The following is a 12933-nucleotide window of genomic DNA, read 5'->3' on the forward strand; positions in this document are numbered from 1 at the left end:
CTTTTTAATTTCTTTTTTTAAAAACCTGTGACTAATTCAAAAGATGGAAAGCAATGTGTCTAGTGGTTCTGCTCCACAAGGTTGTCTTAAGGACAGGGTTAAAAAAATTTTTTTATGACTCCCATATCCTTTTCAGGATCAAATTCCAGAAAAATCATGGTTTGGAAAAGTTGTTACATTGTTTTTAAGTTATTTTTTAAAAAGTTGTTTTTCTATGTACCTACTTCCAAAACATCAACATTAACATGCGGAAAGACTATAAGACCTATTCAGAGTTACAAAGGATCCAGGATTGGGAAGGGTAAAGCATATGCTTTACTTGTATAAAAGCATTAGTAGAAATGAGTTCAGGCAAATGAGATGTTCCATTAGAAAGGTAATGATTGAATTCTTTGTTATTTGAAGAAAAAATGGAAGGGTAAGTCTGTAATATATTTTATATATTCTTTCTCAACAGAAGTAGACCTTCTGGTAGACTCTGAGTTCACCCATGCCTACAAGGAAATCAGTGATAACGAGTAAAGTTGCATTTTTACTGTTTCAAGACCTGCAGCTTCAGATGATGACTGAAGAGATGAATGGAATTATCAGTGGCCTCCCTGTGGCTACCGAAGAATCATGTTCTTGATGCTTAAATCAGTTCTCATTCCATTAGTCTGCAGCCTCTCTGGGGAGCATGTTTTTCATTATTTAAACTTTCAGGTTATTTAATCCTAAAATCACAATTGGTATAATTTCATTAATTTCTTCAGCAATCGGTTATTTGTTAGTAGACCACCAGAATTTAATAACACAACACTGTAATTTAGGCTAAAGGCAAATGAAGCATAAGTCCTGACCTAGAAGGAGCTACACTTTTAAAGAGAATGGTATTCACAAAGACAAATATTAAGGCGACCAGTAAGTGCAAAAAGTAGGCAGAGAAGGGATAAGTCATCATGGTTAATGTCATCAGGGAGAACTTATAACCTTAAGATTAAGTTTAATCAAGTTTCTGTTTACAGCAGAAATCATAGAGTATCTGACTTTATGCATGAACTATTCATGTAGTTCCATGACTGTTTATCATTTAGACCTTTGGGGGTTTTATGACAACACATTCTGGTCTGGTTGCTCTCATCATTAGAAATAGTCATGCTGAAAATGATTTATATATAATTAACACTTAGGCATATACTGCTTGGTAAATCTTATAATAGCACTGGCCTGGGCATTCTGCTGCTGGCTCTGCTGAGAACTAGTTCTGAGGCTTGAAGCAACCAATTTTCTCATTCTGCCAATCTTTTTTTTTTTTTCCTGAGGAAGATTAGCCCTGAGCTAACATCTGTGCTAGTTTCCCCCTATTTTGTATATGGGTCACTGCCACAGCATGGCTGACGAGTGATGTAGGCCCACACCCAGGATCTGAACCCAGAAACCCTGGCTGCTGAAGCAGAACACACCAAACTTAACCACTGTGCCACCAGGCCGGCCCCCTGGTTTTCTCATTCTTAAAGTGAAGGAGTCCAACTGGATGCCTTACAGGTCTAAAATTCTTTGACTCTGGTCATCCAGACATCTTGAACCTCAGACTCATCTTTGGTTTTTATTCTTTTTTGTATTTTAGTCACCCAGTCCTGTTGTTCCTTCCTTCAGGGAAGGAAACTGTTCTTGAATCTGCCTGTTCTCTCTATTCTATCGTATCTGCTGTTACGTCATGCCTGGACCATTACAGTAGTTTTCTAGATGGTCTTCTGGCCAACATTTTCTCCCACCCCTCATTCATCATGGGAAATCTCTAAATTAATCTTGAAATGTCACTTTCCTTACCCCACTCTCTCTCAAATAAAAATTTTGGAGGGATAAAAGGTAGAGATCAAACACCTTTTGGCATCTGAGGCTTTCCATAATCTCAACTTACCTTGTCACTTGTTTCCTTATTGCATTGCCACCTCACCTTATTCCCCTGCATGTATTTGCCGGAACCAAGACCAGCTGGACCTATCTCCTCACTAACAAACACGTTCTTTTCCTTCCTGATTTCACACTTCCCTCATGCTGTTTCTCAAACTTGCAACATTCTTACTCCTCCTCTCTGCTAATCAAATCCTACCAATTTGTTTGAGATCCAGATGAAGTTCTACCTCTTGCCAGAAGCCTTCCCCACCTGATCTAGCTTTCATTAATTTTCTCCTTCTTTGCAGTCCTTCCTAGCATTTATGACCTCTAGTATACATTTTGACACGATTCCACACTATTATGCTTGTTACTTGATCACTTCATGGGTGTATGTCTTGACTCCTTAAAAATAGGACCATTTTTGCATTTGTTTTGCATTCTCCACAGAACCTGGTAGCCACTGTGTGTATGGTGGATACTTAATCAGAACTCGTGCACGGAATTGCATATTTTTCTGCTAGTGCCTCGCATAGGCAGCCTGGTCTCATCTTTGCCTTTCTGTCCAGGAGCCAGTTCCATCCTCAAGTGTCTGTCCTGTCCCCACAGCCCTCTCTCCCTAATAGAGATCTACAGGTCCCCATTTATCTTGTTCTCTTTCCAGCGCTGTGTAGCAGATCAACCATGTTTCCACTTCTGCTCTATTCTGTGTCCTTCTTACAGTGGGCTAGTTAAATAGCCCACAACCTCTGCTCTATACAGGTGTGGGCTGCAGAATAGGAGGCCTGTGGGAATTGCTGTAACCAGACATTTGTGGTGGGGGGATGGGAGCTCATGGAAAGCAATATGGTGAAGCGGTTTGGTGTCTGAATGTGGACATAGGCTCTGGGACAGTTTTTGGAGGTGTGTCCAGAAATTGGGCATGTGTGGCTAAGAGTTAAGACCCGTGCAAACTTTATAAAGCCAACAAAACCACAGGTTTGGTTTTGGAGCGAACTTAAAAGTTAATAGCTAGTCCAATCTCTTCTTTTTCGTACAAGAAAACTAAGGTCCAAAGAGGAGGCTGCAAATAGTAGATACTCAATAAATATTTGCTGATTGCAAATGATCCAGTCAAGCCAGTCCTTGGATGGATTCATTCTTTACGGTATTTAATGTCAGAAATTGGCCAAGTAGTCTTGGTTTTAGTCAGCAGTTTGAGAGTAAGGAGACATCTTTTTGGTATGACCTCCAAACAGACCACATCAAGGAGTGTTGGCCTGCCAACACCTAGGTTTTGGCACAGTGAAACTGATTTAGGACTTCTGACCTACAGACTTGTAAGATAATAAATCTGTATTGCTTTCAGCCACTAAATTTGTTGTAATTTTTTATAGCAGTTACAGAAAACCAATGCAATGAGATTTGCTATTTCCTGATATTCTTTAAGAAATGCTTTTCAAACTTTAAGATACATACAAATCACTTGAGGGTCTTGTTAAACTTCAAATTCTGATTCCAATATGTCTGGGTGGGGCCTAAGAGTCCCCATTTCTATAAAAACTCCCAGGTGATGCTAAAACTGCTATTCCAAGGGCTGTCCTGAAGCAAGGCTTTAAAGCACATTAGATGATTTTCTCTCTTTTACTAATCTCAGTATGGAGAAAATAGAACCCAGGGATTGCAAGTGCTGGAGGCTCTGGAGTTAACTTACTGGGGGGAAAAATCCTATCACTTAATAGCTATGCAACTTTAGGCAAATTATTTAATTTGCTTCAGTTCTTTGGGCAATTATTTAAGCTCAGTTTTCTCACCAATAAAATGATGATATTAATAACACCTACCACAAAATATTGTTGTCAGGTGAGATGGTTATACAGTAATTCATTTTCCAGTCTTTGGAAATGCAAGTTATCTACCTGATGTTGGCCAGTGGTTGCCACCCATGGTTCAGGCCCCAGGGTCTTTCAGTGTGCCAGCTGTGAACAGTTTGTATTCATTCATTCATTTATTTTTAAACTCTTATTTTTTTATTGACAAATAAGTACCAGGCTGTATTCCTGGCTTTGGGGATGGTGATGAATAAGACAGATTCTGCCTTCAAGGAGTTTGCAGATGATTCATGGATATATAAATGAGAAAATTTTGGCTAATGCTGTTTTAAAATAAAATTGGAAGGATCTCTGGGATGTATTATTAAGCGAACAAAAGGAAGTTTCAGCACGATAATGATATGTAATATGAAATTAACTATATATCTATATATATTATCTGTAGATATATATATATATCTAGAAGGATAGACATCATACTATTACCTCTGGGGAAGGTAATGTGAGAGTTTTGGTGAGAGATTGGAGAATATAGATAGGTGGGAATGGGGCTTTCACTTTTTACTTTGTATAGTTCTCTATTGCAGTGCTTCTCAAACTGTCTATAGGGAAGGAACAATTCTTCCCACCTGGTTTGGAATGATACTTTTGTAAAATCCAATAAAGATGAATTACTAGTAAAATGAAATTTTAAAAGACATTGAAAATGCAAGCCTGAATTATTTATTATTGGATTCAACAGACATAAAGTTTTTCTGTCAAATTGCCATAAAAGTTTCTAGACATTTACTCTCAACTTCTGTATTTATCTCATTGAGGACCCATAACGAACAGTTCTGAGTTGGGTGCCAGTCCATGGGCCACTCTGAATTTTTTTAAAATAGAGAGTATATATTACTTGTATAATTGTAATTAATTGTTGTGAAAAAAAAATTCCAATTCAGTCTGATGATAATAGAAATAGGAACAAGGTAGAGAAATGGTTCCCAGGATGGGATAATTTTACGGAGAAGCAAAGAAGGTGACAAAAAGAAGTTATATGTGATCTGTGTTTTAAAGGCTACATACGCATTTGTCAGAAGGATAATTGTGGAAGAACATTTTAGGCAGAGAGAAAACAGGAGCCAGGTCAGGGAGGTATGAGATTGCTGGGTATGCTGAGAAATATGGTGGACATCTGTTGTTTTAGCCTGCCCAGCATCCAGCCTCCTTTCTTCCATTTCCCCTTGGGGACCCACAACTTCTCCATTCTCTAGGTGGTTGGGTGGGGCTGACTACTACGCCAGCTCACAAACTAATCAGCAACTCCCATCCCCCTTCACCTCCTTCCAGTGATTGGTTCGGGATGGCATCAAGTCCAGGACTTTGGCTGGAACCCTGGCCAGGGGAGAGAAGAGAAGTGCTTCTTCCTGCTGGGGGTGCTGAGAGGAGGCTGTAAGCCCAGAGCTCCCGACTGCTGTCTTTACACTGCAGAAGAGAACCAGCTTGAGAATGGAGCCAGCAGAGAAAAAGACCAGAGACTGGAGACAGAGACAGAAACCCAATCCAGTGACTCCATCTATGCCCCTGCATGTAGCCATACTCTATACCCTACCTCTTGGATTTTCAGTTTCATGAACCAGAAACTTCCTTTTTATTCATTTAATCTTAAACCCATCTTAACCGAAAGACTTACACAAGGAATATTATGGTATGCTAAAATATAGCGTGTGTGTGTGTGTGTGTGTGTGTGTGTGTGTACACTAGGATTAAAGAGGCTGCAGAGGTGGGCAGGGGCTGGAATATGAGGGCTGAGGAACAGGCCCTCATTTCTGGAGGCTCCCAGGAGCTCTGGAGGGTATAAAGCAGTGATTACGTCAACAAGAAAATCAAGAGCTATAAATCAGCAACTCGAATATTAAAAAACATTTACTTCTTCAAGCTTTTCTAGTAAGGAGTGAGAGTTATACTTTAATTTTGAACAACGAAGTAGCTAACTCCGTTTAATATTTCTATTTCCAATAAACACTCAACACAAGCAGACTTTCACTGAATAAACTTGTAGGAATAATAAGAATCAGGTTTTCTGAAGCTCCCTACACATTTAATTAGTTTTCTCAGGGGAAGCAGGAAGTAACTCTGGAAATCCAAAGAACACATTCACCATTTTGAACATTATGAAACAAAAATAAATGAGCCTCACATCAAGTTCCCTGCAGAGAGTTGTCATGTCTCTTTCATCTAGAACAATTCTCTAGGGTTTTTGTCTTTTATGATATTTTGCACGATTACAGACCAACTGTTTTGCAGCAGGTCACTCAATTTGGATTTGCCTGATTGTGTCATTATGATTGGATTCAGGTTAAACATTTTTCCGGGAATACTCCATAGATGATGATGTATTCTTCTCCCGGCTTTACAGCAAGGGGCACATGATGTCCTACTATTGTCCAATTTTTGGTTAATTTTGATCATTTGGTTAATGTGGTATCTACCAGATTTATCCATTGTAAAGGTACCATTAGCCAGCCCTGGTGATCTAGTGGTTAAGATCCTGCCCTCTCACCACTGCCGCCCAGGCTCCTTTCCTGGTCAGGGAACCACACCACGTCTCTGTCGGTTGTCATACTGTGGCTGCTGCGTGTCACTGTGATGCTGAAAGCTCTGCCACCAGTATTTCAAATACTAGCAGGATCACCCATGGTGGACAGGTTTCAGCCGAGCTTCCAGACAAAGACAGACTAGGAAGGACCTGGCCTCCCACTTCTGAAAAAAATTGGCCATCAAACCCCTATGACTAGCAGTGGAGCATTGTCTGATGCAGCACTGGCGAGTGAGAGGATTGCGCAAAAAGAACGGGCAGGGTTCCACTCTGCTGTCCACAGGATCACTAGGAGTCCACATTGACTTGACGGCACTAACAACAACAAAAGGTACTTTTACAACTTTGTGGGATGATTCTTTCACAATAAATAGCATTTTTAATAACAGATCTTACATACATTGTTTCAAAGAACACAAATGGCCCATATTTAAATGAGTTGGAAGGAATTATTTCAACAAACCTCTAGTGAATACCCATTAAACTATGTTATGCTAGATGCTAAGACAGAAGTGGTGAAGACTGACCAGCAAACAGAGGACACGAAATGCTAAAACAAAGGGAAAAATACCACTAGAGAATGTGAGCGAGAGACAAAGACCACATTAAATGTGAAGAAAGGGAAGTTCAGAGATAGGAAACTACTAAGATTTTAGATGGAGTGGCAGAGGTGAGATTAGAACTCTGGTTTTTCTGATGCCTGATCCAGTGTTCTCTCCATGACAGCACCCAAACGCTTTATTGTAATGCCGGTTCCCCAGCACAGGTGTAACATTTGTTATAACAGTGAAAACAATTCATGACACCTTACTATGTAACCTAAAGAACAAGCTTTCTCCAGGCCCACCTTCCTCGTGCTTTAGAGGAAATTTTATTTGGATTGATTTAAGTTATCTACTTTGTGGCATTAAACCCACTGGAGACTTAGTCTAGTTTTGCCTCAGGGAACTGTTTCCTCACAGCGACGGTGACACACACACACACACACAACGTAACCGGATATTGCTCATCTGCCACACCTTAAAACTACCGCACAACAAGACTTTTCTATTCACAAAACAGGAAACAATTCAGAGGTATCTAAATCCTACGTCCCGAGAGTAATTACCTACAGTTGATACATAATTACTTTATAGTGCACAGTGTTTTCGTATCTATCACTGGAGTCTCAACAATCTAGTTGCTCCTTAAGCGGGCAGCAAGGATCAGTGTGCGATGTCGGCTGGCTTACTAATTGTTGTGCCTTTAGATTTAGGAATACCTAGCGTATACCTATTTTTCAGAACAGAACAATAAGGCAGATAGTCTTATACATATTCATTCATTGGTTTGTATGCAGTCAGTCCTAGCAGGACCATCGCAGCTACAAACAGAAGCTGGATCTGGAGGTGAGCTGTTCTAGGCATTGTTTTGGTGAATCATGTGATTTACTTTCTTTTGAGCTCAGTTTTTGATCTGCAGACACTGAAATCCCACTGGTCTCTTCCCTGGCCTGGGGAATTCAGGGAGAAACAGGAGGGAAGACATAGCGGGAAAAGCTGATGCTCCCCCCTCGAAAGCTTCAGGAACTATTTTTAAACATGAAGGCCACGGTATCATTTGCCCTGTGCTCGCCTTTCACCCTCCCAGTGAGGACCCTCGTAACATTCTGCTTGCTTTGGGGTAAGTGAATTTAATTGAACAGGTAGTACCGTGGCATTTCAAGTTTCCCGGAAGGACTGTGGCGGTCACTCAGAGCCATCACATCTAGAGGAGGCGCGTTTCCCCGAGGGTTCTACCGTGGGGCAAGGGACGAAAGGGCTGGTTAGCTGGCCAGTCCTTCTCCCCTTTCAGTGAACTCGGCGACCGTCGGGTGCCCATGAGTGCACGCCCGGGCCCGGCCGCGCCGCCCGGCCTCACAGCGCTCGGCCCGCGGACGGTCGCGTTCAGCGTTGCCACTGAATACGAGCGAGGCTTGGCTGGGCTGCCGAGGGCGGGGGCGAGATGATTTCACAACGGTCGAGCGGGAGGGGCGCGCCCGCTCCGTCATTTCTAGAAGCCGGGAGCCTGCCAGGCGGCGGGGGCCCCGTGGAAAGGCCGCGCACAAGCCGGAAGAACGGCGAGTCAGGACCCACCCTGCGCACGCGCGGCGCCCCCTTCCCTCGCGTGACTGCGTCGAGCGGCTCCCTCCGCCAGCTGCCGGATCTAACTTGTCGGCCTTCTCCGTCCGCCGGCCTGCCGCCCTCGCGCCGCCGTGACGTAGCCGGCCCCGCCCTTCGCCCCCCGCGGCGCCGGCTTCTTGTGACGTCACAGCAGAATCCTCCCACTTAGTCCTGATTTGATGCGGAGCGCTGGGCGGGCCGGATGCGGAGCTCTCCTGCTCCTCCCCCGTCTGAACCTCTTTTGTAAAGGAAACCTCTTTTGTAATTTCCTAAGGCTTCGAATTAAGTCTTTTAGCTGTGCCTGTTTCCTAATAAGGGTGCAAATGCGGCCACCTCTCAACTCCTTGCAAGCTGGGAGTTTTGTTAAAGTAAACTGCAGAATTTGTTATTATTCGAGTTTATTTGGAAGCTTTTACTTGTCGTTTTTATGTGTTCTCTTAGTGTGTAAATTGGAAAAAAGTGGCATCCATAAAATGACAGCCTTGTATATGGAGGCTGGGATAACCAGTACCTAGATTGGCTTGGTGAGATTAATGTAATTTTAGTTTAGTTTAAATTTAGTTTTCGGTTGCATTATCCAGGAGTGGCATCTTGAAAGGCTGGGTATAAAAAGCCGTTAAAGAGCTTCGAGGAGTGGTTAATCGTTTTGTAAGCTATTTAAAGCCAAAATGGAAATCAAGGTATATTAGAAATAAAATAAGGATTTAAACTTATAAAGGGCGAAGGTTTTGTCTACGTTTTACAGATAATGAAATAGACCCGAAGGTTTCTGTGACTTGCCTGGGGTGGCATTCAGGCCGCTGCTTTCACCGTGCAGATACTCTGGGCAGCTGGATTAAGGCGTCTTGAGAATCCGCTGGGCCTGGGCACCTATTGCCTCCTTTCTTGCCTTCCTCCCTAACTCGTCTTTTTCCCCTTGCTGTGATTTTGGTTCCCGTGTGTGTGTGTGTGTGTGTGTGTGTGTGTGTGTGTCGCCTCCCCTTTTGCTTTCTCTGTTTCTTTAACTTCCTTGACAGGTCAGCCAGCCTTTCCTTCCTCTCCTTTAAAGCCTTTCTCTTAAATGACCATAAAAGGAAATAGAATAACTTAAAAAGTTTATTTTCATAAGGATTATTTTCTTGTTTTAAGGTTTTATTTCTGGGGGGGAGGGGAGTTCATAGATAGATATAAAATTTCCTCTAGTAAAAGCTGCCTTCTGCTTCCATAGCTGTTCAGTGAAAGTAGGAGGAGTCTCTGTGTGTGTGTGTGAATAGTGAAGAAAAGAGACAGTGTGTGGTGAGCTGTTTAGCATCAGAAACAGGAGAAAAATAATCTATACGAACAGGTGCTCTAAATGATGTAAAACTCAATTCAACATAACAACATAGCTGTAGGTTCTATAAAACTCCAGAAACACCCATCATTTCCGATCAGGCCCTGCACAGGCCTCAGTGATGCCTTTCCTCAAAGGATTTGCGGCTTTCCTGGAATAAACCTGTAGCTTTAGCTGCCCCAGAGGAAGTAATCATGGGGGTTCTATCTGTGAAATAATAAAATAATGTATCATCAGTGTTTCCAGACTACAAGGCCACCCTGTAGGCCTCTCGATGCTGTGGCACCTGTTCCCAGTTCTGCCAGTGGATGATGGTGTCCTTGTTCTGCAGTCGGGGAACCTAAAGCACGGTGAGTCACTTGCCTAACACTAGAGACCTCCAAGGAGGCAGAGCTGCTGCTGCTGTTCCCAGTCACCTAGTCTCTGAGTGAACATGTCTAGTAATAAAGAATATCTAATTTAAAGTGAAAAATAGAATTCGCTAGAACATACTCATACCAACTGACTGAAGTATGCTCTCTTATTACCAATTTATCTCTTTGGTGTTTGTCTGTCTTATTCTGCTTGGTCAACAGTAACTTGAAGAAATTGATTGGAATTTTGTATTTTGCTAAAGCATTTGAAGTTACTCCTGAAGTTTGGTTTATGTTTTAGTTTTATTTGAAAGTTGCTTAGAGATGAAATCTATTTTTCCCCAGCTTTATTGAGACATAATTGACAAATCACATTGTATAAGTGCTGATTTGATACATTTATATATTGCAAAATAATTACCACCATAGCATTAGCTAACACCTCCATCCTGTCACATAATTACCATTTCTTTTTTGTAGTGAGAATATTTAAGATCTACTCTCTTAGCAACATTCATTCAAGTATATCATACAGTATTATCAGCTATAATCACCACGCTATACATTAGATCCCCCAAACTTATTAATCTTGTAAGTGGGAAGTTTGTACCCTTTGACCCCTATCTCCCCATTTCTTCCACCCCCACCCGCTGGTAACTACCACTCTACTGTCTGTTTCTCTGAGTTTGGCTTTGTTAAGAAGAAAACCACAGGCCCAAAATGGTGTCACTCGTGCCAAAAGCCCATGATACCAAACCTAGATTTGATACCTGATATAATTGCAGTTTTAACCTCTCCCAGAAATGCAATCTTAACCAACCAGTCTGGAATTTTCTGGTCAAGCACCAGTAAGGTAATCTGCCACATGGGCCCTCTCTCTCCAACAGAGGAAGAATAGGTAATCTGTGTGATAAAACTCCCACCAGTTCCCTTCCCCCCAAGAAGATGTCATGGCCCAAAATAACCCTTTCTTTTTATTTGCTAGTGACTTCCTTGCCCCACCCTTCTTCCTATAAAAACCTTCCATTTTGTACAACCCCTGGGAGCGCCCTTCTACTTTCTAGATGGAATGAACTCAATTTGTGAATCGCTTAATAAAGCCAATTAGAGCTTCCGATTTACTGGGTTGAATTTTAATTTTTAACAGCTTTTTTAGATTCCACATATAAGTGATATCGTACAGTCTTTGTCTTTTTCTGTCTGACTTATTTCACTTAGCATAATGTCCTGAAGTTTCATCCAAGTTGTCGCAAACTGCAAAATTTCCTTCTTTCTCATAGCTGAATAGTATTCATAGATGGCTATAGATAGATATATATTGGATATGGATAAAGAAGATGTTACACATACAAATAAATCACATCTTCTTTATGTATTCATCCGTTGATGGACGCTTAGGTTGTTTCCATATCTTGGCTCTTGTGAATAAAGCTGCAATGAACATGGGAGTGCAGATATTTCTCTGAGATCCTGATTTCAGTTCCTTTGGATATATACTCAGAAGTGGGATTATTGGATCATATGGTTCTATTTTTAATTTTTTTAGGAACCTCCATACTGTTTTCCTTACGGCTATATCAATTTGCATTCCCACCAACAGTGCACAAGGATTCCCTTTTCTCCACACCCTCACAAACACTTGTTATCTCTTGTCTTCTTGATAATAACCATTCTAACAGGTGTGAGGTGATAACTCATTGTGGTTTTGATTTGTATTTCCCTAATGATTAATGATATGGAGCACCTTTTCATGTGCCTGTTAGCCATTTGTATGTCATCTTTGGAAAAATGTCTATTCAGCTCCTCTGCCCATTTTTTATTGTTTTTTTTTTTTTATTTTTTTTGCTGTTGAGTTATATGAATTCTTTATATATTTTGGAAATTAACCCTGTATCAGGTATATGATTTGCAGATATTTTCTACCATTCTGTAAGTTGTCTTTTCATTTTGTTGATTGTTTCTTTTGCTATGCAGAAGCTTTTTAGTTTGATGTAGTTCCACTTATTGATTTTTTTGCTTTTCTTGCCTGTGCTTTTGGTGTCATATCCAGGAAATTGCTGCCAAGACCAATGTCAAGGAGCTTTTGTCCTATGTTTTCTTCTAGGAGTTTTATGGCTTCAGATCTTATGTTTAAGTCTTTAATCCATTTCAAGTTTATTTTTGTGAGTGATGTAAGATAGGGGTCCAATTTGATTTTTCTGCATGCAGTTATCTAGTTTTCCCAATAAGAGAGATCTTAAATGTTCTCAACATAACAACAATAGCAAAAGTGGTAATTATGTGAGGTGAAGGATGTGTTAACCACCCTTATTTATTTTAATGTTTATTGTGGTAAACATTTCACAATATATACATGTATCAAATCATTACATTGTACACTTTAAACGTACATAATGTTATATGTCAATTGTATCTCAATAAAGCTGGGGAAAAGAAAACAAAAAAAGAATTGTTCATTTCAATGACACTTGGTAGCTGGATAGCAAAAACAGAAAAAGTGGTACACTCTGATCTTTAATCCAAACATTTATGTTAGGATAAATTATTCTCATAATGTATGTGTCATGCTGTAAGTCTATCTGAAGTCTGCAGTTCACAGAAACACTATTATTCTATATTATTATTTTTTTTCCCCCAAATTTTATCTTCCAGGATGGTGATTCTTTAACTTTTATGTCTTATACCTCACCATAAAGTTGGGAACCTGGATCCCAGAATAGTAGAAACACAAAGCTTGCTTACTCCAAGGAGCATTTTATCTATAGGATTTTATTATTATCCTTAACATATACAGTGTTTTGAGGACCAAAAAAAAAACAAAGAAAAAGCAAGAGCATTGTTGGGGGTTAGTTTTATTTTT

The 12933-nt window shown here is 40.7% G+C and overlaps 1 long non-coding RNA gene across 1 annotated transcript in view; it reads left to right on the top strand.

Moving 5' to 3' along the window:
* Positions 1-7394: 7394 nt before the first annotated feature.
* The window catches only part of LOC131415012 (uncharacterized), a 34829-nt gene continuing 29290 nt past the window's right edge, over positions 7395-12933 (top strand). The window contains exon 1 of the long non-coding RNA XR_009222295.1: positions 7395-7929. This is a non-coding gene — a long non-coding RNA (uncharacterized LOC131415012). The remainder of the gene's footprint in view (positions 7930-12933) is intronic.

This window comes from Diceros bicornis, chromosome 15 (assembly GCF_020826845.1).
Source record: "Diceros bicornis minor isolate mBicDic1 chromosome 15, mDicBic1.mat.cur, whole genome shotgun sequence".
Lineage (NCBI taxonomy): Eukaryota > Metazoa > Chordata > Mammalia > Perissodactyla > Rhinocerotidae > Diceros > Diceros bicornis.